At 32.6% G+C, this 24,728-nt stretch overlaps 1 long non-coding RNA gene across 1 annotated transcript; it reads right to left on the bottom strand.

The window, feature by feature from the left end:
• Window positions 1-23,125, bottom strand: LOC134230069 (uncharacterized). The gene is made up of 3 exons (XR_009984274.1): window positions 23,054-23,125; window positions 22,774-22,867; window positions 1-26 (listed from the first exon to the last, which is right to left on the bottom strand). It is a non-coding gene; the product is annotated as an uncharacterized LOC134230069 (long non-coding RNA).
• Between the last annotated feature and the right edge of the window lie 1,603 nt (window positions 23,126-24,728).

The raw sequence follows: 24,728 nt of genomic DNA, 5'->3' as shown, positions 1-24,728 counted from the left end.
AGGTGGACCCAACATGGTGGTCATTTCTGGAAAAAAGGGAAGAAATTAGGATGTTTTCCTCTCAAACATGACCCAACAAAATAATGAAAATTCAAAGTACCTTAAATTGAAAAATTAAATATTACTAATAAGTTTACCTAATAACTTCTAGACAACATGATGTCATCTGGGCAAATTTAACCCATTTTGCAGCTTAATTTCAGATTATATTTATTGATATGATAAAAATAACAAATATCTCTCAACTACGTATCAATATAGCATTCCTCAACTAACAGAAAAAAGTCATTTAATACATGACTGGGAATCATCACTGATCATTATTACAACCAGTGGCTTCTTGAAAGTACCAGGGACCAACTTGTTCTGTTGGGTAAAACTTTAGTGGTTGCACTCAATCAAGTTCTTAAGGTGGCTGCCCCTGACTGAGTTAGAAGAGTTATGTCACATCATTTTATCAGGTGAACTAGCAACAGACATTGCTTCATCTATTTCAGAATCTCACACTTGACTTGTCAAAGCAATGAGGACAAAAATTCGGTAGACATAGATAAGAGAAAATGGGATTTTTCTATTAAAATCATATAATTCACCGATTATGGCACCAAAAAATGTATTACAACATGTAAGACAAATCTGGGATGAGTGATTTAAATCTTAATGCATCACAAATTTAAAAGCACTTTACCAACCTTAAACTTGGCAGGTAAACTTTGAGGCATAAAATGTCATGAAATTAGACTGCATAAGACCTCTCCATTTTTAGACACATTTTCACAAAGTGGCAAAAATCGGACAAAAGAGAATGGAAGATGATCTTGTCATTTGTGTACATATTTGCACAAAATGGAGCTCTCCTGATTGCAATGCACTTTTAATTTAGTATTGTATTCCTAAATTAAATTCTTACATCACAGAAATGTCTGTCAGGTACGCCATATCACATAAACACCAGGCTCCATACAGGTACAGTTCAAAAATGTGGAATTACGTATCCTGAATAATTAATGTTTACTCTCGTTTCAAATTGTCGTAAATTCATTCCCATTCGCAAAAAGAAAGTAAATGAGAAAATTGACATCTTTCACAAGGAAACCTCTATGCACTAAAAAGACTTTTCATACATATGCCACAGACAATATTGAATGAACTGTCCTTAAATTTGATCATGAATTTTCCATGTATATAAAACACCTAGGTTTAAAATCCAGAAATATGCACACTAGTCCCCGAATCATGCAGTTTTGTATGCATTTTGTCTCACTGCAGCTGGGTAAGTGTACTTGAAATCTGAAGAAAATTTAAAGGTGAGTGAAATCAGAGATAAATTGCATTTACAGGTCTGTCCAAAAGCTAACTTGTAAAGAAGTGTTCTATCCAACTTAGTTGATTATTGTCTGTTTGTTAAACATGCCTAAATATAGATAGTTGATTATTGTCTGTTTGTTAAACATGCCTAAATATAGATAAAGAACTACCATAGCAAACAAAATGAAACTGTACAGATAATACTTTGGCAATATACTGTAGGTACTGGATCAATTTAACAAGTATATAAATAATCCCTTTGTTTAGCATATCCAAATGTCAACACATCTGCTTGATGCTATCAATTTTTCATTTTCTTAGTTTTATATGAAGTTATCTTAAACACTCAATCAATTTAAAGCCCAGTTTTCAAGGTCTCGGGTTAGGGGACCTCATTAAGACCAATCACAGAGATCCCAAACAAGCACCTGTCAACTGACATTCTAATATCTAAGCCTTATGTTTGGATTTTTCTAATACATGCAACCAGGAGTTTTGATAAAAAAATTAATAAGATATCTAAAAGACTAAACTTCTTCACTCTTATATATACCCTCCTTGGCTATAAATGTTGGCCGGGGTCAGTAAAGATCTGTATAATTACATGAAAAGTTCATCCACCTTAAATCGTACCTCATGGCACAAACTCACAAAATGTTTTGAATCCTGAAAACTAATAGGTGCATAATTTGCACATACATGTAAACTTAAAATTAAATCAAAAATTTTGTATTAGATATGGGTTGTTACCAAACTTTAATCCCACATGACACACACATCACATCTTAAGCTACCCTGGTCTGAAATTACACCGCAGTGACTGTCTACATACTGATTATCATCTCTGTACTGGAAGGTAAGATAATTAAACTGATGTATGGAAGAATTCAGAGCTCATTAGAATTCCTATCACTTCTCAAGTACACAATGTCACTTCTATTTGTAGAAACATACACTGGTTACCTAACAGGTGACACAGAACAGAGGGAGTTATGGCCCTTTGTAATGAGGCACCTTAAAAATACTTAACACTAAATAAGTCATGAAGTCTTTAATTGATTTACAAATTTCTAGATAAAATCTAATTAATGAACATACATTTTTTAAAAAAAGACCTTTTTGCCCTTTAGAATAACTATTATATGGATTCAGTTAGTCCCCCCCCCCCCAAAAAAAAAATATAAATATTATAAACATAATAACATAATCAAAATCTGATATATTTCAGATGGCAGCTTTATCTCTGATTTCTCATTAATAATAAAATCTAACCACAGTATGCCTGAAGCTGCAGAGTTATTGCCCTTTTATACATGGACCTTTTACCTTCGTCTTTTCAATGAAATGTAATCCTACAGATACAATCCTTAACCATCCTGAAATCCTATCAGCAAAAAATGAATAATTACTCTACGTAGGATTAGTCTCTCTGTGTTAAAAACTTTTTTCCTTCCTTTGGGCTTTTATTATTATCAACCGATAAAAAGTTTTCTTTTCTCCCTTTCCTATCTTGAATAAACTGCGGTTCTGAACAAACTCTAGCAGCCTGATAATTTACATGCTGTTTAGCAAAGACTTATTATCCCCATTACCAGGCCCTATTTGATAATCCTACCACTGGTATCTTTCTGAAGGCACAGTCTAAATATGGTGTAGAATTTAACGCTGATTGTTGTATACATGTGAAATATACTGTACGTGTAAGAAAAAAAGTGGGCTTCATATTTTAGTGTCTTTGGGGCAGACAAGAATGCGCTAATTCATGAATATGCTAAGAAATCATTTTTTTTATACAAAACAAGGCATGAACATGCATAGCATTAATTCATGATTACGCTAACAACTCTATACCCCTTGATTTCTCTAAATTTTGAATACGCCAAATAATGTACATGTAGAGTTTCTACCATATTTAGTATAAAGACAGACCTTTACAAAACTAAAACCTAGGTTTAATGACTGCTGGTTTAGCTGTTAAAAATGTCTCATTTTTAAGAGGAGGTACTTCCCTGTAAATGAAAATAATACCTATATAGTAAACACAAGTACAGTAGCAAATGTTTCCCCATAAGATCACCTTTGCTTTGTAAACTGATGTAACGACAAATGACAACACAATGGAAGCCTAATTCCATTATTTGTCTCATTCATAATGACATTTCTTGTATGAAAAACAGACCACAATATCTCTCCAAACATTTCATTATTTCTCATTACTTCTATCAAAACATATTAATAGGTATATTCAAACTGCTTGGACAATCAGCCATATTTATCCGGCAACTCTTTCAGCTGTGACAAAAGATTCACACTTATATAGGAACGCACACTGGTTTCCAACCCTTTTAATATCAGCAATATGAGCTACACTAACAGGGTTGTTGGTTTTGCGAGGAATATCTTTTAATTAGGAGCCAATTTACGCCCGCAATCCCACTGGTTTATACCTATCTTATTTTATACCCCATTCTTCGGCAATGCCGTAAACTTGGGCTGAGCTGAATAAGGCCTTCAATGGTGGAATCAGATTCTTTTCACTCAGGAAAAATAATTTATTGATACCCTGCCTGCCACCCACTGGGGGTTAACTAAGCCGAGGGTATAGAGGGATTACAAGAGTTTACAAAACACAGACTCATTGCGGGACCTGTCATTCTTAGGGGAGGTGTCACATAGAGACACGACTAAAGCAACGATTATCAAAGATTTGTAAATACGAGAGGAAAGGAATTTAATTAATTAATACATTCCAGGATGTAAAATCCAAATTTTTCATGATGAGAAAAAAAAGTTTTATTTTTTGGTCAGTATTAAATGTTGATAATTGCAAATTAAGTGACACCATTACAGAAGGTGCACAAACAAAATTGTGCACTAAAAAACTGCACGTAAGCAAACACTGACAGGTAAACTCATCTGCCATGATACAAGGAATGTCTTACCATGCTTACAGAGTTTGGAAACAATCAACACTTATTTCTTACTCTGTCAACAAATATTCCTCTAAACAGACCTACAAAACCCCATAAAAATTATAGACTAGCTGGAAAAACACCCACTTATCAAGAGAAGAGAGGCGTGAAATTGCAAATGTGCAGCTTGTTGAACACTGAAGTGTTATGTTACATATCTGAGCTTACCTTAGCAAATGCAACTGTGTCTCTAAAAGTGAGGAAACATGCGGCTAAGGCAAACTTCCTATTTCCTCAATTAATGGAGAGATTTTTTCTTGAATTCTGAATTCTAAGCTCCCCAAAGGTGGATTCAAGGGGAGGAGGGCTAGGGGGGTCCCTTGTTTTGCAGAAAAAACACATGTTTATGAGAGAACAACAAAAAAAATTATTAAAAAATAATTTTTAACTACTTCACCCCCCCCCAAAAAAAAACCCCCAGACCCCTTAAAAAGTTTTTGAGTGAGTGTGGACCCCCCTTCCTTCTTTTTAATTTTAAAAATTCCTGGATTCAATTTTGTTTACTCCCTGTACAACAAACAGTTTTGAAGTACATTAGAACTCAAATATCCTCCTAAACCAACTATTTACTTTGACATCTTATACTGAACTTACAAAAACATCTCAAAGAAAACGTAATACATTCATTACCTTAAAGAAAAATAAGTAAAATCTCGATCCTAAGTTTTTTATGTCATTGTGATGTTTTCCGATACTGTTACTAACAATATAATAAGTCAACACAGTAAAACTATGACAGAGCACTAAATATATAATTATAAATTTCTATACCCTAGGAATCATTAATAAAATTGTCTACATTTTGCTGCTATATTCTGGTTAAAATGAATTGTATATGCCTTATAAAATTTTTGAACTGCCCTTAATCTATCAGTTTGAAAAACGATATTAAGGTGTTGCCAGTTTAAACATGGAATATACATCTCTATACAAAAGAAAAAAAACATGAACAAAAACTTTGCATGACTGACAATTACTCTTGGTGAATTCCATTGTAGTTTAATAGCGGAAAAACAATTAACAAGTGGGTCATGAGAGCGAAAGATACGATCAACAAAAGTTTTAATACGGCAAAGTTTAACCAAAGGAAAACCTCATCAAATGTTTTTATATCTACTGAAAATTCTATCTGCTTATCAGAATTGAACTGGAATAACCTAAGCTTTGATCTATGAAAACAAGGTTGGGTAAGAAGAAACTGGAAACGAGAGGTGCATATTGAATTTCACCTTCATAATGGCTCGCTTTCATTGATATTGGAAAGTGTAATAGAAACTCTGAACCAATCTTTTGCTAAGTCGACATAGATATGATAAATATTGATTTTACTCCTATGAGCGAGTATTGATTGCAATTTTAAATTGATATCTTAATTGAGATAAAGGATTAATCCGAATGCCATTTTTAGCTTCCAATTTGAATGATATAAGAAAATTTATATTAAATAATGTAAATAATTCCAAAAAAAGGAAACCAACAAAGTGGATTAAACCACCTGCATGCCTTTAAAGAACAAAACAAGCTAACACTATAGGTAGTTTATTCTTTATGCCAATTCTCAATATCTCTAGTATTTCATTAATCATCATAGTTTTTTGACAAAATTCTTTACAATAAGGTTCAAGAGCAGATAACTCTTTCTGCACAATGCAACATTCACAAGGGTCAACAAAAATACAAAAATAACCTATCAGCCTTTCTACTTTTCATCTTGAGAAGCTACAAGCAATGATTTGACAATTTTTCGTGAGATATCCGTACCACTGGGCATACAAATTCTACTCAAATTTAATTATCAGACATTCTTTACCTATTTTTAATCAGCTAGACCAGGCCTCTAGTTTGGGCTGATAAGAATTTCTTTAAAATCTTCATGGGAAATATTTATGAGATTTTTTTCCACTTCTCCTACTTATGTGCCCTCTACCCTGTTTACTACAGATCCTTGGATATATATGGGAATATTTACCAGGCACTAATAACTGGGGGGACCATAGCCAATGTGAATTACTGTCGAAATATTGGACTATAAATCAGCCTCTTCAAGGGCTCTATCTAGAACAACCACAATAAGGGATCAAACACACCCATAGAGAATGTTGAATCATCAGTGTTTTCCCTTTACTTCAAAGTGAGGGGTCAGAGATCAAATGTAACAAGCTAGCTGCATTAAGGTTTATGAAAAAAATCCTTATGGACCTTGTAACAATTATATTTTTTAATTTTTGATATCTAGCTGCATTTTTATTTATGGTTAATTTGGTCATTTCTTATAACAACACTTATATTTTTGTATCTAGGATCATCGGTGTTGCTATAGTTATCCAATGGCTGCCCTCGTTTTCTAAAAATATCTACCTTTTTTAGATCTGATTTCTCAATCTTCAACATAAACATCTTCTACCCATCTTTACAAACTACTTTTTCTGTGCACAACTTCATTTGTATTATTTCCATAAAATAACCTTTTCAAACATGACTCACCGTATTTTAAGTGTTGCTAACCTTAGAGTTCATAATGAATATGCATATAAAAAGATTGTTAAGAATACTTTGTGACAGAAGATACTGTCCTTGTTTTTCCTAAAAGACATTTTCCTCAAGTTCCTTGATCTCAGTAGCATTAAAATCCATCATAAATCCTCATATTTTGTTCAGATTTTTAGGCCCTAAAACCCTTGTCACCAAACTGTATTTTTTCACACTTAACATTTACAACATTCATATATACTTATAGTCACATGGACAAAGTGTATTATAGACAGAATCTATACAGCTAAACTCAGCAAATGTCCATACTTAGATCCAACTTCCATGTTACCCCTGGTAAAGCGGACATACTAGTCACTATACAGGAAGAACAGCTAGGTTCCCCTTTTAGGCAAGGAATTGAAAGCAGAGCTAGCTATTTTATCTTTAATATAACTATCCCTGAAAGTTTGTTTTCCAGGTTTATAATTAACAAACTTACCGAGATAATTAGGGACAGATTCGTGAAATTATTCCATACAAACAGATCAAAATAAAGGCTATAATCCTTTCCTCAAGTTGGTTCATTGAATGCAGTGCAAAAGCTCCAGTATCAGACTTAAGGAGACTTGGTTAAAGATGAGCATACAAGTATTGTCATTAAAGATTGACTTTCAGTGACCAAGGTAATCCATATCACTCTGAACTCCCATAAAATTTTGTGTTAAAATATCCAACACAGTCTCCTAAAATTAGTCCATTTCACATAAAAAGGACGAGTCTCCAAACTGCTGCATTCAGAACACATCCATGTTACGTGAGCGTGAAATTATACCTGTATTGGCTGTAATAATTGTATCAGGCCGTAGTCTTCTCCATCTGTTGATCTGACTACAACCTACTGATTACAGACAATCATCAATAATCACCGAAACAGAAGTAAAACACATTGAAACCCCACAAAACACTGGTAAAAAGGCTTGTTTAAGGAGTTCAGAAGAAAGGACAGTATTCAAAGCAGTCCCTCCCTTCCAGCATCTGATAGTCGTGAAACTCGTGTTGTAAATTCCCTCTTGTTTTTGTCGTGTTCAGCGATCAATGACAGATATTTATCAAGAAGATATCGTGGTAGATGACACTTGGTTTTACAGGTATTTAAACTCAATACCTTGGAAATTTTTGCCCAGATAAATTTTAAATTTCTTTTATTTCTCCATGAACCCTTGAACTATTTAAAAATCATCTGAAAATTGATGCCCCTCTGAAACAAGATTAACAAGGTTGATACATTGTGATTAAACTCATGATTTATGTATCAGCAGATACGCAGTCCTCAAATATTCAATAGGCCTTTAACAGACCTAGCTATAAAATGGACATTCCAGACCCAGTATGTTTAACATAAGACGTAAGTTGAACCAATTAATAGTTCTGGTATACACGATTGTACATATAAATATAAAACACCTTTCTTTAAATTTCTCATCTCTGACGCAACTGCAAATGTGAACATGTAAAATTCATCCTTTAACAATCCTTAATATAAAGCCTACAATGTTAAAGTCAATAAAAATTAACTTTACTTAGAGGCAATATATGTGATGAATATACAACATACTTAAGCAGTGAAGACGTTATGTTCAAGCTTTTACAACCACAAATCAGGATTAGATAAATGTACACCATTGCGATTCCTACTGCGACACTAATACTAATTGATTTTCTACCTCTTTCAAGCTTTTGAATAACAGGGACCAGGTATAGAATCAATAAAAATCAAAAGGACAAAAAACCAACAATAAAATTTGACTCATGTCGGGTGCACTTCTCTGAAATGTTCGCGACTACCGAGAAAAAAAACATGTGGTCCTAGCACTGAAGGCAATGCCATTGTTAACATTAAATACAATTAATTTGAATTGTAGCGGTATGTTTTTTCTATTTAAAGCCAAATGTCGCTTAATTCTTTGATGTTGCTTCTGAATGGTAGATGTAACCGATTATACCCCATTAAATAAAATGGCATGACAAGTTCTTAGATTATTAAACTTCAATGCAAGAAACAGTGCATTGAATTTCCCACCCTAGAGATCAAAGAAATCATTTGTCTTATTGATAAAATGCATTTGTTAGCATACCTTCCATACAAACTCAAGAAAATGTGTGTTACCCAAATGCTGAAAATGGCTGTGGACAATTTTACACATACTGGTATTCATGCAGACATTATACAGCTACATACAGTATTAGAAAATTCAAATCATTTATTTTCCCTTCAATTCTGATACCAATTCATCTTTATTTGACAATAGGCTAATCAACAGAAACTTTGACAAATTACCTTAACGTTCTTATCAGGGGAAATAATACATAGCATTAGTTCCATGTATTTACCAAATTAGGTACTAGATTTTTATGTTCACGATGTTTCCTCTTGCTTCTTAGATACCAAACTGTTGACATGGCACCAATCTATTGATGATATTGTGTATTGGAGGTGGCCAATTTAAAGTCTGGTAAGTCTTAGGACCTAATTACTGGTCACAATCAACACACAATCAAATCCATTACCCAAATCAGAGTCTAAAAGTGTCAACAGGCAAGAGGTTAAATCCTATATTGAATCGTAAATTAACTGACAATGGACTGCGAAGACAACACGTTAATTCCAGGTTCAATAGATACTCAGTAGATTGTGGCTCAGGATATAAGCCTAACACTTATGGACCCAGGATATATAATTATATTCTCAATTCTTGGACAGTTTGTGGGGGAACAAGTTCACAACATTCCTGGAGGTGTTACGTACTTGTTCAAAATTATTTTAATGGCTAATACTATGAGGATAAGTTTCTGCATCATTCCAACTACCGGTAATTCTTTTGAGTCACCAGCCTAAATGTATGATTTAATGCCAAATTATAATAATATAAATGACGAATCATGAAAGTGCTACCAAATTTAAGACCATGCTGCCTCAGAAACCAAACAGTGCTTGCATGAATACTGTCATCTTCTCCATTGTCATTTTCAGATTCAGCTTTTTTAATTCCTTATTCCAAAGATCAAAGATGCTCAGGCATATTATGTGTTCATGACTTCCTGTTCAAAGCAAATCAAGCTCTTTCTTAATTTCATTGCTGACAATGAAGAAGAGTCCAATTTCAACTGCAGTATAACAAACATTAATCCCAAACGATGCTCTCATGGTTCCATCCAGTACCCTATACACATTCACACAAATTTAAGATAAAGTATGCATATCTGCAAAACTTCAATTTCTTAAATATGAATATTAATTTTCTTGAAATCTTAAACTTCAACATTTTGCTGTGTACAATTGACAGCTGTCGCACCCCATGGTGAATACAACTTCCTTGGAGTTGACAAGAGTTTATAGCTTTATAAAGCAGATCGAGCTAAACACCGAAGCAAAGCTCACATGATAAAATTAATTTATTAAACCTTCTTTGTTTGACCCAGGGCGACAGATATGAAACAGCTATCAATGTATGACGGGTCCTTTACAATTTATGAAACTTCCAGTCAGATTATTAAATTTGATACTGTGGCACCAAAGTTCATTAAATGTAATATCCTTGAAGTTTTTTCCTCAGTGAAATTTGTTCAAGAAAATCAAAGCGAAACTGCTAGGGGGACCATCCCAAAACTTTAGCCCCATTCTGTTTTGTCTACAATAGTATTGGGTCTGTGTCCTAAAGTGCTTGGTTATGTCAACACCAGCAAATGTCCTCCGTACTCCTGATAGAAAATCAATGTCATCGCTTTTTAATATCACAAAAATACAAATTTCAACATTGATCCTTTCTGTTCAAGAGAACTTTACTTCAATTTACAAAGTAAAGATTAAAAATTCACTATCAATTTCAAGACATGAAGAGGAGGGTGTGCTTTCATATAGAACTCTTCTCACTTTGAAAATCATTGTACAAATAAACACTGTTTATATAAACATATCTACAATGTGTTCAGGTGTTTTAGAAATGTAAGTAGTGGAAAATTGAATCAGCCTAAAAAAGTAAACATCTGAAGTGGTCTTGTGAATTGAAATACTGAATCATTGTTGAAAGATATATCACCAAGTTACAAATAAGGAAACTAAGTTTATAAATAAATATTAAAGTGTTAAAAAAAATCCTTTGTTTATGTTTTTTTTAAAATAAAAAAAAATTATCTTACTTTACTTGCTGTACTGATTTGAAAAAAAAAATCTGGTTACTCATTGGGCACCTGACATAATAATAAATGGGCTAAAAATTGAAAATGTAATAAAATTTCATATACAAACATCATCAGTGTTTTTGTGATAAGGATAGGTAATAAATTTATATAAAACAAGCCAACAGACATCTGTAACAGGACATAGAAAGGATTATCTTTTTTCTGTCTACATATTTTCCATAATAAGCGATGTCTCTAAATCACTACCATTTCAGTTTTAAACTTGTTAACTACACCTTTAATGTACATCTAAATCTTTATTAAAACACACCTTTGAATCATATACACCTAGCCCACACACCTTATACAGGTAATACCTTATAACAGGTATATTCTTCATTTTTACTAAAAGAACATGTTAATATGCTCTCTCTGTACATACAGCTTCTAATTTAAGAGGAAAATTCTAATTAAACCAAAAATCTGATTATAATTATACTTACATTTCATTTAAGTTAAATAAATTCCCAAAACTATTCCATAAATAGAACTATCCACCACCAACACACGCACCAATTTTCACTTGCACCTTGGGTAATACAGATCATTGATATGCTAATGTCGACTCGTCCGGGTATACGATGTTTACACACCCGTCGTGGACGATTGTGTGAAATTTAAAACACAAACATAGGACGTGAGATTATACCGACAGAATAGATAAATAGAATAAAAACGCAGAAAGGACGGGAAACATCAGACTTAAAGAGTGGTGCAACAAAGGGTGCTAAACAACAACTGTTTCAAGAAAAGCATTCAACAAAGAAAACTGTTCTATACCTGTGCATGTTTGGATAATACTGAGGAAAGGAGGAAACACTATGTTCTGCCCTCAATAGAAACACCTGGGTAAAATTACCTGTCCCTACCTTATAATTAACCATCTGTGGTTGACCATTCATTCAATTTTTCTGAAATATTTAAAAATTTTCAAATATATTGACAATAAATCCATTAATACAGATAGAGAATGTACCAACAGTCCAACATATCAACATCCCTTTGTCCTCAATGTCAAATAGTGAGCATTAAAATGACAAAGTTCTGGTCACAACTGTTGTCTGACTAGAAGATTAATAAATCTAAACCTCTAAATCAAATGTTCACATTATTTATGGAGAAGGAATTCTCCAAATGACAGAAGTAAATCAAGATAAATTGAATTTCACAGACACAGCTAAGACGGGAATTATGAAGAGTAATTTTTTTGGCCCTTAAAACAATTACAAAATAGTCGGCATAACTCAAAAGCCAGACAGGTGCATCTATAAACACAATTAAGTTGACGAAAATGAATTTTTTTTATGCAGAAGAAAGGGTTTTAAAATTAATATAATGTTGTAAATCCCATGGACCCACCAGAGTAGAGGGCAAAGTGCTCAACGACGACACACAATGGCGGAATGCTGAGGAAATTTCAAAACTTTATGACAAAACTTCCAGTAGGCAAAAACGTTTCAAAGTGTTTTATCCGGGTACAAGGTATTAAAAGAGGGATTAAGGTGAATATGAAATATTTACAACAAATAAATGTTACTTTCATCAGGATGACAAAAGATTAAGGTTAAGGGGGGTTGAAATGAAATTAACTACTTTTGACTACTTAAAAGATTGCAACATTTCAGTGCTTAAAAAAACTCTTTGTAAAAATCACTTTCCAGTCATTTTCTATGCTTGCCAAGAAACTCAGAGGAGCATGCTAAAAACGATGAATCAGATTTGATTTATCTAAATAAGTTGCAGTGTCTTTGTTTACATATTGCAATAAAAGCAATAGGGGACAATACAAGTACTGCAAATCAGATCTTTGCAGTTTATATTGTAAACTAATCATAATTATGAAATGTTTTTTTTCAAAATATTGAAGTTTTTGTGAAATGTCAAACATTAAAAAGCCCTTAGTACAAGACTTATGCCCTGTTCACACGGAGAGTCATTAACCCTTTAACTACCAGAGATTTTGCGTGTTTATAGCAAAATTGACGAAAAAATTTCGAATAGATATTTCGACATTTTCTAGTCACTTTTACATAAAGCAACCTATATTTTCTGAAAGGTAAAATTCTAAACTATCTAATTACGTAGAGTAAAATGACGTCACGGTTGCCATGGCAACAAATAAGACCCATATTTGCCAAAGATTTCGTTTTTCTCCTTTTATACTTCCCAAAAGTACAAAATTTTTTTACAAATAACACTTCCATAACAAAGAATTTAGTGATACTATTAAAACAATTAAAGCATATTGTTAATTAGTTTAAAGTTATGCTGGTGAATTTTATTTGAAAGAGAGGGTTTGACAATTAGATAATGTCTGCTATATGTAAGCATGGTAAGGCCTTGTGCCATTACAGTTGCATGATTGTCGTAAGCAATTTTCAAATCGTTTTCCCTTTTACAGTTTTTCATTGATTTCAATGAAAATTGGTACACATGTAGCAAATACTTACATACACAATTCTTTATTTTAGTACTTTTATTTCAATAAAAATTGTTGCCATGGTAACAAAAATTGGAATTTTGAGAAGAGGACATTTTTTTTTTTTATTTTAAATGATATGTAATTATAAGATGATAACGATGGTATTTAATTAATTGATTAATTGTTCTTAAGTACATGTAAAAATGACACAAAATCGACAGGGATTTCTGAAACGGATGCGCGCAATCGGGGCGCTGAGCAAACGACAATAAAGTACTACATGTGCATAATATCTCTCCTAAAGCTATGGAAAAATCATTTATTATGTTAATGGCTCAGATCAGGTCGAACATTAACTCTTCTTTATGAATAAGTCATTTAAAAAAAAATTAACCTGTTCCAAGTATCAAAAGAATCAGTTCGTTTAACATTGCGTTCATACACAATTTCATTGTACATATATGTAAAACGTCAAATGACGTCATAGTGCATTTTTGTGTTTCATTCTAAAAAGATCCAATCTTCAACAACAAATATTGCTGTAACGAATGCATGTACCTTAAAAAGTTTGTAATAAAAAATGTAGGGAAAATTTCAGACTTTCGGGTTATGGCATTTTTAAAAATTTTATTATGTGTTGAAATATAGTTAAAGGCTACAGAAGATAGCACAAAATCAGTCATTTATGCATAATTTTATCAACTTCCTAGTAGGATATGCAATATTGGCTTCAAATTAACGATAATTTCTCAGCATCATATAGAAAAATTTTCTGTAGCAGAAGTGTTCAGTTTCTTCTCTAGTTTACGAAAATAACAGTTGTTTTGTTGTATCCCAATTATTTACGAAACACCAGCAGTTAAGTGTCCGTGATGCTGAAAAGGCGTCTCTGGGCGTTAAAGGGTTAAATGTAAGTTTACTGCGAATTAGCTTCACTTAGCGTTCACACGGATAATTTAATGTGAATTAGTTTAATTCGAATTAATTTCATGTGCATTAAATTACTTCGCATTACTTCTGTGTGAACGCTAAGCGAAGCTAATTCGAATTAAATTTTGACGCAAGCATAAGGCCAGATTTAAGTCACAGGACACATGCTAGTGGTTAGATATAGGTGTCTGTGCTATATTTGGTTCAAAAATCAAGGAATAGTATGTTAATCACTAAATGTATACCTGTAGCCAATTTGATTATGATATCAAATCGATGGCTCTGCATACATAACGTGATTTACAAATGACATCATAATAGCCTTACTGGCGCCTGATTGTAGAAGAAAAATTTTGATTCGCATTAGTTTACTTCGCATTATCTGTCGTGTGAACGCAATTTAATTCACATTATTTTAATTTGCATTAGTTTACTTCGCATTAATTTACTGCGAATTAAACTCCCCGTGTGAACAGGGCATTAATATAATGTCACATCAAGGTGTTTTATGAGAACAGAAGGCAACAATAAAGGAGCTACTGTCAACTAATTTTAGCAGCTACTGAAAAATTAATTTAGCAGCAACTGTAAACAAATCATAGCAGTTACTGTAGTGTTTAGCAGCTACTGTAACCTGACTTTTAGCAGATACTGTAAACTAACTTTAGCAGATACTAAGTCTTGTAAACTACCTTTTAGCAGCTACTGCATCTTCGCTAGCCAAGGGTGATGATCCGCTCCTCTCCTCTTTTCACTCTTTACGTGTGAAAAGAGGAGAGGAGCGGATCGTCACTCCTAGATAGCGAAGATGCAGCTACTGTAAACCAGCTTTTAGCAACTTCTTTCAATTTGTTTTTGATCATCAGATTATGATTTTGGCAAATCAATGAAAGTATGCAATGCATTTCTCAAGTCATAAAAAATGCATCAATTTCTCAAATTGTAAATCAGGTATGCTGATCAATTGCTTCTATTCCTAAGAATTCAAGGATTGTGTACTATGTAGAATGTTTGCTCAGTCATGAAAATTAATAGCCACAGATAGTTAGTGCTCTGAATAAAAGATAGTTTACAATATCTGCTAAAAGCTAATTAAAAGAAGCTGCTAAAAGCTAGTTTACAGTAGCTGCATCTTCGCTATCTAGGAGTGACGATCCGCTCCTCTCCTCTTTTCACACGTAAAGAGTGAAAAGAGGAGAGGAGCGGATCATCACCCTTGGCTAGCGAAGATGCAGTAGCTGCTAAAAGGTAGTTTACAAGACTTAGTATCTGTTAAAGTTAGTTTAAAATGTCTGCTAAAAGTCAGTTTACAGTATCTGCTATAATTAGTTTACAGTAGCTGCTAAAATTAGTTGACAACTTGACAGTAGTTCCTTTATTGTTGCCTTCTCTTCTCATAAAACATCTTTATGTGACATTATATTAATGCCCTGTTCACACAGGGAGTTTAATTAGCTGTAAATTAATGCGAAGTAAACTAATGCAAATTAAAATAATGTGAATTAAATTGCGTTCACACGACAGATAATGCGAAGTAAACTAATGCGAATCAAAATTTTTCTTCTACAATCAGGCGCCAGTAAGGCTATTATGATGTCATTTGTAAATCACGTTATGTATGCAGAGCCATCGATTTGATATCATAATCAAATTGGCTACAGGTATACATTTAGTGATTAACATACTATTCCTTGATTTTTGAACCAAATATAGCACAGACACCTATATCTAACCACTAGCATGTGTCCTGTGACTTAAATCTGGCCTTATGCTTGCGTCAAAATTTAATTCGAATTAGCTTCGCTTAGCGTTCACACAGAAGTAATGCGAAGTAATTTAATGCACATGAAATTAATTCGAATTAAACTAATTCACATTAAATTATCCGTGTGAACGCTAAGTGAAGCTAATTCGCAGTAAACTTACATTTAACCCTTTAACGCCCAGAGACGCCTTTTCAGCATCACGGACACTTAACTGCTGGTGTTTCGTAAATAATTGGGATACAACAAAACAACTGTTATTTTCGTAAACTAGAGAAGAAACTGAACACTTCTGCTACAGAAAATTTTTCTATATGATGCTGAGAAATTATCGTTAATTTGAAGCCAATATTGCATATCCTACTAGGAAGTTGATAAAATTATGCATAAATGACTGATTTTGTGCTATCTTCTGTAGCCTTTAACTATATTTCAACACATAATAAAATTTTTAAAAATGCCATAACCCGAAAGTCTGAAATTTTCCCTACATTTTTTATTACAAACTTTTTAAGGTACATGCATTCGTTACAGCAATATTTGTTGTTGAAGATTGGATCTTTTTAGAATGAAACACAAAAATGCACTATGACGTCATTTGACGTTTTACATATATGTACAATGAAATTGTGTATGAACGCAATGTTAAACGAACTGATTCTTTTGATACTTGGAACAGGTTAATTTTTTTTTAAATGACTTATTCATAAAGAAGAGTTAATGTTCGACCTGATCTGAGCCATTAACATAATAAATGATTTTTCCATAGCTTTAGGAGAGATATTATGCACATGTAGTACTTTATTGTCGTTTGCTCAGCGCCCCGATTGCGCGCATCCGTTTCAGAAATCCCTGTCGATTTTGTGTCATTTTTACATGTACTTAAGAACAATTAATCAATTAATTAAATACCATCGTTATCATCTTATAATTACATATCATTTAAAATAAAAAAAAAAAATGTCCTCTTCTCAAAATTCCAATTTTTGTTACCATGGCAACAATTTTTATTAAAATGAAAGTACTAAAATAAAGAATTGTGTATGTAAGTATTTTCTACATGTGTACCAATTTTTATTGAAATCAATAAAAAACTGTAAGAGGGAAAACGATTTGAAAATTGCTTACGACAATCATGCAACTGTAATGGCACAAGGCCTTACCATGCTTACATATAGCAGACATTATCTAATTGTCAAACCCTCTCTTTCAAATAAAATTCACCAGCATAACTTTAAACTAATTAACAATATGCTTTAATTGTTTTAATAGTATCACTAAATTCTTTGTTATGGAAGTGTTATTTGTAAAAAATTTTTGTACTTTTGGGAAGTATAAAAGGAGAAAAACGACCTGATCTACATATCACACTTTTGAATGTCAAATAAATTTAAAGTTATAATCATGCAGGTTAATTCTTCCATCTCAGTTCACTGTGTCAGAAAATCTTCTCTAGATCCATGACTCAATTGAGATGGAAGCATTTCTATGATAATTTTTACTATAAATTTCCCTTATCTCGACATCAAAATCATACATCAAATTTAATGAAATATCTCAAATCTCGATCAAGTTTCCATTTGATTACCTTTACAAAGTTTTCAGCCTTAATAGACTGATAGCTGACTTGACTAAGGTAAAATTTGAATATGAAAAGAAATGAAGATTTTTCAACACCTCAGCTCCTTAGTTCAAACACATCAGTGAGAAGGAGACACCCACATCAAATGAATTGTGCTGCAAGAAAAATCACTCCTTACAAGAAAAAAAAATATTGTCTTCATTCAGGAATGAGCCACGCAAGTTTAATTTCATTTATCATGAATAAATTAACCACACAACAGGAGAGGACCGTTCGTATAATACAAATATAATTTGAGACCCAGGGGCCAGGGAATTTTCCCCCCTATCATGATGTAAGACCCTGTGGTTATTCTGGTATTCCTCCTCAACCCCCTGCATGTATAAAATATCTTATAATCATAAGTTTTTGCATGTTATGCCTATTGCACTCAAATGCAGGAATTGGCTAAAGTGGTGGTAAAAAGTCATGTAAAAGTAAGAGCAAAGAAACCCCACATTACATGTTTAATATACATGTATATATTTTCCCTGTAAGTTTTACCAGCAACAATTTGGTAATAAATATGACAAGTATTTGATATGCATACATATATCTTAGGTATAACTATTACTTCTACATAAAACTTTCTGAGTTACATATATAATCTACAGTCTGTATGACCCTCATTTAACTCTGAAATTCAGTTCAGCTATACTGGCAAACAAATGACCAGCATTTGCGTCAAAAGTTGTGGACGCATCATTACACCCATCTTAATGCATTCTTCCATTAAGGTATGGAGACTTCATAATGGGGAAAAAAAGGGCACATGATAAGTTAAAAGATGGAATTTGTTAAAATAATTGCTTCTGTCTACGCGGCCATCAAATTTGTCTCACACCTCTCATCCTAACAATGGTCTATTGATACTGCCATCTTGTCTCATCGTTTAGCCTTTGTTCGGAGTTTTGTTGTGGATATCATTTCATCGAGCTATGATCCCAGGCCGCGGAGGTTGGATATAAGATACAGTCTGAGGTAAGATAAAAACGAGACGTACAAACTCCCGTGTCAAAAGCTTGGAATCAACACAAAAATAGCCAGCCATTTGTACCTCCCACTGATTTAGGATAAAAGTCAGAGCCTAAAAAACTCGGATACTGAATGCCTCAAACGATGAATTCAAGGGAAATAACATTTCAAAATTGAACTGTATTTGTAGCAGAAATTATGAATATATAAATTTAACCCCATGAACTACTGCACATTGCAATGAGGATGGCCACCTTATAAACTTTCTATTGAAACCTTGAACACTGTTCCAAATAAACTTACTACACTTGAAGATGTTTGATGTGAGACACCCACATGTTTATTTTATATAATTTTATTAAAAAATTTAAAGACGGAAACACTGTGAAAAAAAATGAAGATTGGAACACGTCTTGTGTCCCTGTCCCTGCAGGTATAAGGACAAACCACCTAGACATTCCAAAAATGGTGCGTAAAAGCATACTGAGAATTACATAACATTGATATATTGTATACCAGGGCTGCCATATTACATTGCCCGGTAATACAAATTCCAGTATTTCCCTATTTCATGTGATTTTGTTTCTTTATACTTCAATAAAATTTTGAACCTTTTTGCCATCTCCTCTGTATAGCTGGTCTAGCATGATTGATACGTTTTTTTGTTTGCCTGAAGAAGAACCCAGTGTTTGCTGGATTTTCTGGTTTGCGTGAAGGAGAGCTCAATGTTTGGGGGATCTTATGATACAAGTTTAATCAAGAGCAAAACACTTGGCTGATTCTTTGTGAAAATTCAATGAAGAAATCAGAAGGCATAAGAAGAAACATAAATATTGATGGCGGTCATAGACTCAATGTTTAATCTGATATTTTAACACAAGTTGTCGCAACACACAGTCCAGGGGGGTAGTCAGTTATTCATTCTTTTAGCAACCAGTCTACTTTTTTCGCACTTACGTGATTGGTTTATTTTTTCACTACAGACCACCTGCACGGACTTGGGTTAACAGCCAAGTTTCACTTTTTTTATCCTTACAAACTTGGAGATAAATTTAAGAAATGTTTTCTTATCAATTAAATGTAATTACTTATAACCTACAATTAGCTTTAAATACAGCATTGAAGATTAGTTAGCCCAAGAAACTGATAACTGATAAATTTAACTGAATTGAAAGATATATTTAAAAGTTCATGCATTATTATATATACCTATTATAGGAAATAAACTAAATTCAGCTTAAACATTTCCTTCTCAGAAAATACGTAAAATCTTATTGATGATAAGTTCAAAATCTGCGTCACTTTAAAGTTCCTGCCTTTCCCATTTAACTGATTTTGTGTCCTGAATGCTAAGGAAAAAAGCACTGTGACTCATGTCCAAAATAAGGATTTAATCGAATGTGCTATTGCATAACTTCCCAAGTAGTTTGTTCTGAATGTTCTTATAATTTCAGAAGAATTTTAACGACTTTATAGGTTCTCCCTATGATTGTATAGGAGCTGCTGTTACATGGGACCAAGGTCAACAATTTAAAATACATTTTCTCCCCAATTTTCAAACAATTTTTCTGTAAAAGATGATTTTAAATCCAGTTCTGCAAAAGAGATAAATACAGCGAAGACAGACATCACAACAAAAACGGGCAGAAAGAATGCTCGGAATATTTAAATCTCAGTGGATTTTACGACTGACCTCAATCTAAATTCTTCCATTTTATAAAATATAATTAGAAATAAGCCTGTCTGTCTGGCTGTTTCAGGTTTCCTAAGCTTGAAGTTTTTCTTGTGGGCTGCGCACCTCAAAACCTGTTGCAATTCTAACACAGAAATGTATCCATCTTTTTGAATAAATTATCTTAAATCTAAATATTTATGACACCTTACGAAAAAAATTGCTAATTTTTGCCCTGCATGTACAATTTATTTCTCACCGCTTCTAGCATCACACACAATTTATGAAACATTTCAATATGAGTTAAACAAATCTAGAGCTTCAATTTAATCTAAATCACAATAAAATAATTGAACCAGTATTTTCTAAATATAACATTTATTTTGTATGTAACTTTCAAAATTATGATGGATCATTAAAAGGTCAAAGAAATCCAAACAAGTAGTTTGTGTAAGGTTATCATGTTTTTATTCTTGATCAAAGAAGATAAAGAAGCTTAATCTGTTAATACCTCCCCCTTCAAGACAAATCTAAACAAATCAGACTTTAAATCAACAACTTTTTTAACTTTTCAACTTGTTAAATATATGTCTTCAGGTATTTTTCATTTTATTTCTGGTTTATATATGTAGATAAAAAATGGCCCTCTAATTCCTTAAAAAAATTCTCACTTTTAGATGTTTTTTATAATGGACATGACAATTAATAAGTTACTTTAAAAGAAAACTTAGGTAAAATATAATGAAATAAAAATAAAGTTTTGTTTTAACTTTTTTTAAAGTTATTGAATAAATGTTAATTCTACACTTACCTATACTCTCCATAGTGGATATATTAATTCTCAAAAAGGAACTTCAATGTTCAGTGTTATCACAATTTTAAAAAAATAAATCCAATGAAAAGTAACAGATAATTTCATCATCCATAACACTAGAAAAGAAATTCTCCTATTAGTGAGAAATTCCTGTGTACAGACTACGTTCTGGTCAGAGAATCCGAAACTTCTCACATTCTGTCTCCAGTAACACACACCTATACACTGAAATCGGGCATCGTAAAATTTAAAACCCTCTTTAACATTCCGTCACTGATAGCAGCCACAAGGAAGATAAATAGGGTAGATCGATCCACCTCGCAAAGGTCCACTCCTTTAATTCTCATTAAACTGGTATCCCTACCTCACGTAAGAGAAATGAATATAATGGGTATGTCAATCGGCAGGTGCCCTGCCCCCATGTAGAGGGTATCACACTCAGATCTAACCGTCCTGACAATCGGCTGACACACAATGGACTCAGCACTGACCAAGCAGGGAGCCCCCAGGGAGGGTTTAAAAGTCTATTACATGGAAAGTTAAATATCTCCCATGTACAACGATTATAAAATGATCACATTTATTGACAAAGTTAGCAAAGACGCTGATTTAAACAAATATTGTCAGGTACATGTGAACCATTTCGACAAATATTGTAAAATCTACAAATGCTGGGAAGGGTTAAGAAGAAATTATATAGGTGTAACAGTTATGATGTAACAGTTATGGCCCTTTCTAGGGGGTGTGAATGCTTTAAAAGAGGTGTGTGATTATAAAGCAATAACTTTTCTTTTGGAAGTCATTCATTATAAGAAAAATAACATTTATATGAATAGAAAAATGTAATTGAATATTTTAAAAGCAGTCATTTAACCTATTTTGGAATCAGATTTAAAATTCAAATATTTGGTATTACATTTCAATTGAAATAGGATTTTCCATCTAGAATTATTAACCAAAATGGATATATGAATGTATGAAAACGTACTGCATTATCTTTATTGTCCGAAACAACTATGTCAAATTATGACCGAGACTTCATGAATTTTAAAGTGAAATGAATGCCACAATGACCAGTATATATATAAGTCTTTCAGCAAACTGCACCATTCTACGGCTATTCACATTTCTAATATATTAAAAGATCAATTAAATCAAGAAAATGATTAAGTCTTCAACTTTAAAGAAGATATTTAAAATATAAAATTAAATTATACATAATATTTTACAGAAAGCATAATATGTATTGTATGCATAAATAATTTTAAAGATTTCCATAATTTTTTGGCTATACATTGTACATGTATATGTTTTATATTCTTTTATAAATCTTAGTCTTAATTCTCCACACTTTAAATACATACAATGATACATGAATGTCATTTGATGTTTATCATTATAAAAAAAGATTATTTTTTTTAAAGGGCCTCTCCTTGTCATTTTTTTCTTTATCGTTATCTGTGAAACATTTGAATTTAAAGCTCAGATTAAAATATTCACAACTGAAAACATCTTAAGAAGGCACTTATATGGGGTAGGGTCCATGCTTAATAAATAAAGGAGTATTAAATATTATATTACATACCAGTTACCTCCCTTATTGTGCAGTACTTTACATCTCCAACAGAGTTATCCTCCTTGGTAAAATAATCTGTTATGTAACTTATCCTCGTCATTTTCTACATGAAAAATGAAATAACATTCAACAATTACACCCATATATTCCCTCTTTCAAAAGACACTTCTTTTAATTTGTTATCCATGTACATTTCTCATATATCTTTAACAGGTGGTATTAATTATAAATTTTCTTATCTAAATTAAATATAAATTACCTCAATTTAAAGTACCTGGGTAGTACTTACTCTTTAATCCAACAATTTATGTGAAGAAACAACGTAGTCTCTCAGCATGCTCAGTTTCCATGTTTCTAGAAAATATATAAGCACATCAATAATTTTCCACTCTTTAGTTATCAAGATGAACATAAAAAAGTCCAGATTCATTTGTAAATTCTACAAGGCTATATCAATCATTTTAAAGTCCTAGATTTACTTTAGTATAAAATTATAAACTATTAACCAGATTATGAAGTAATACTACTTATGTTAACTAAGATGTCAGCTTATGATCAAAATGCCATCTTTCACAGTTTTTCAATACTTTAGCACATCTCTGTCCATTATGGGTAATTAAGCCCCCAAATTAATTTCATTGTGTCACTGAGGAAATTCTAAAATCAAACTGCTTCCCTCTAATTGCTCTGTCAACTGTTTACCAGCTATAATATCCAACTTACCTTTTTTTCATTATAAGTATATACATTATGCGTCATTCAGTGTGGAAAAAATTCTAAACATAAAATCTTTTTTCTGAAGTGAGAGAAAATACAAATTTCGATTATCTATCAATTCTGAATATATTGAGACATCCTAAACTTAGTATAAAAATTGCAAAAACAAAATTAAATGAGAACAGAAGCATATTAAATTTTCTATATATAACATAAAAATAACAAGTTAATTTTCTTCTTCCATATATATATATACCGACATTTAAACTTCTCAAAAAAATAATGAAAGCCTTATCATGTTTATCTGACATCAATTTTTTGTGTCCCTGTTGAGCTTTATTTTGGGTTGTAGGGGGTTATCCTCTAATTCTGGACCCACACAGACAACAGATGCCAGATAAGGTGGGATTAAACACTCTGTCTACTGTGACGCAATGTTTAATAGTTGTAACCCAGCGTCAAACATTAAACCGGCATGTCAACACTATCAACATTTAATAGTAGCCTATTTTAAATCAAAATCAAAACTGGGGGACATTAAAATACAAATGAAGTATTAAGAAATCTCAATAATAAAGTTTACTTAAATTATTTTTAACTTGATTCTTTGTGAAAAAATAGTTCCATTTTTTTGGATTAAAATTCTTTGAGAATAAATAAGGACTATTTTTGGAATGGACTCTTTTGTCAAATGCCCTCCCCCCCCCCCCCTCCCCCCGCCTTCTTTTTCAACAACTTTCCTACTCATCTTTGCATTCATTACTGAAGTTTCTCTTTTGAGAAGTGGACAGACATACATGTATACTCACTTCCTAGACCAATTTTTATGCCATGCCTGCTAACTTCTCAAATAAAATACTTTATCTCATGTCAGAATAAAACGATCTTGCTGCACCAGCTCAACACAACCTAAACAGATTTACAAATAGCTCCTTTGGAGGAGTATCCATAAAGCTAAGAAGACTATTGTTCCCATTAGGATTCATGATCTGACACCCCATTCTGGTACGATTGATGAGCCATTAATGTCATGGCTACTAGTATTTTCTATGGGGAGAAAACCCATCAGGGGAAAGTCTGCGATAAAAGTCTTCAGTTGTTTAAAATTAAAGGGAATTTGGCATACAGAAAGGTATTACAAGTAGTCAAGTACCCTATGAAAAGCTATGATTAAGTATCTTCTCACAGTCACAGTCCATGCAATCAATTTGTATCTTTCTTTCTGTTCACATTTGCCGCTCCAAGTC

Source organism: Saccostrea cucullata, unplaced genomic scaffold (assembly GCF_032062105.1).
Source record: "Saccostrea cucullata isolate Sc308-1 unplaced genomic scaffold, CSIRO_AGI_Scuc_v1 ctg3268, whole genome shotgun sequence".
In the NCBI taxonomy this organism is placed as follows: Eukaryota; Metazoa; Mollusca; class Bivalvia; order Ostreida; family Ostreidae; genus Saccostrea; species Saccostrea cuccullata.
The sequence above is the reverse complement of the archived record's forward strand: the minus strand, read 5'-3'. Positions and strand labels throughout refer to the sequence as shown.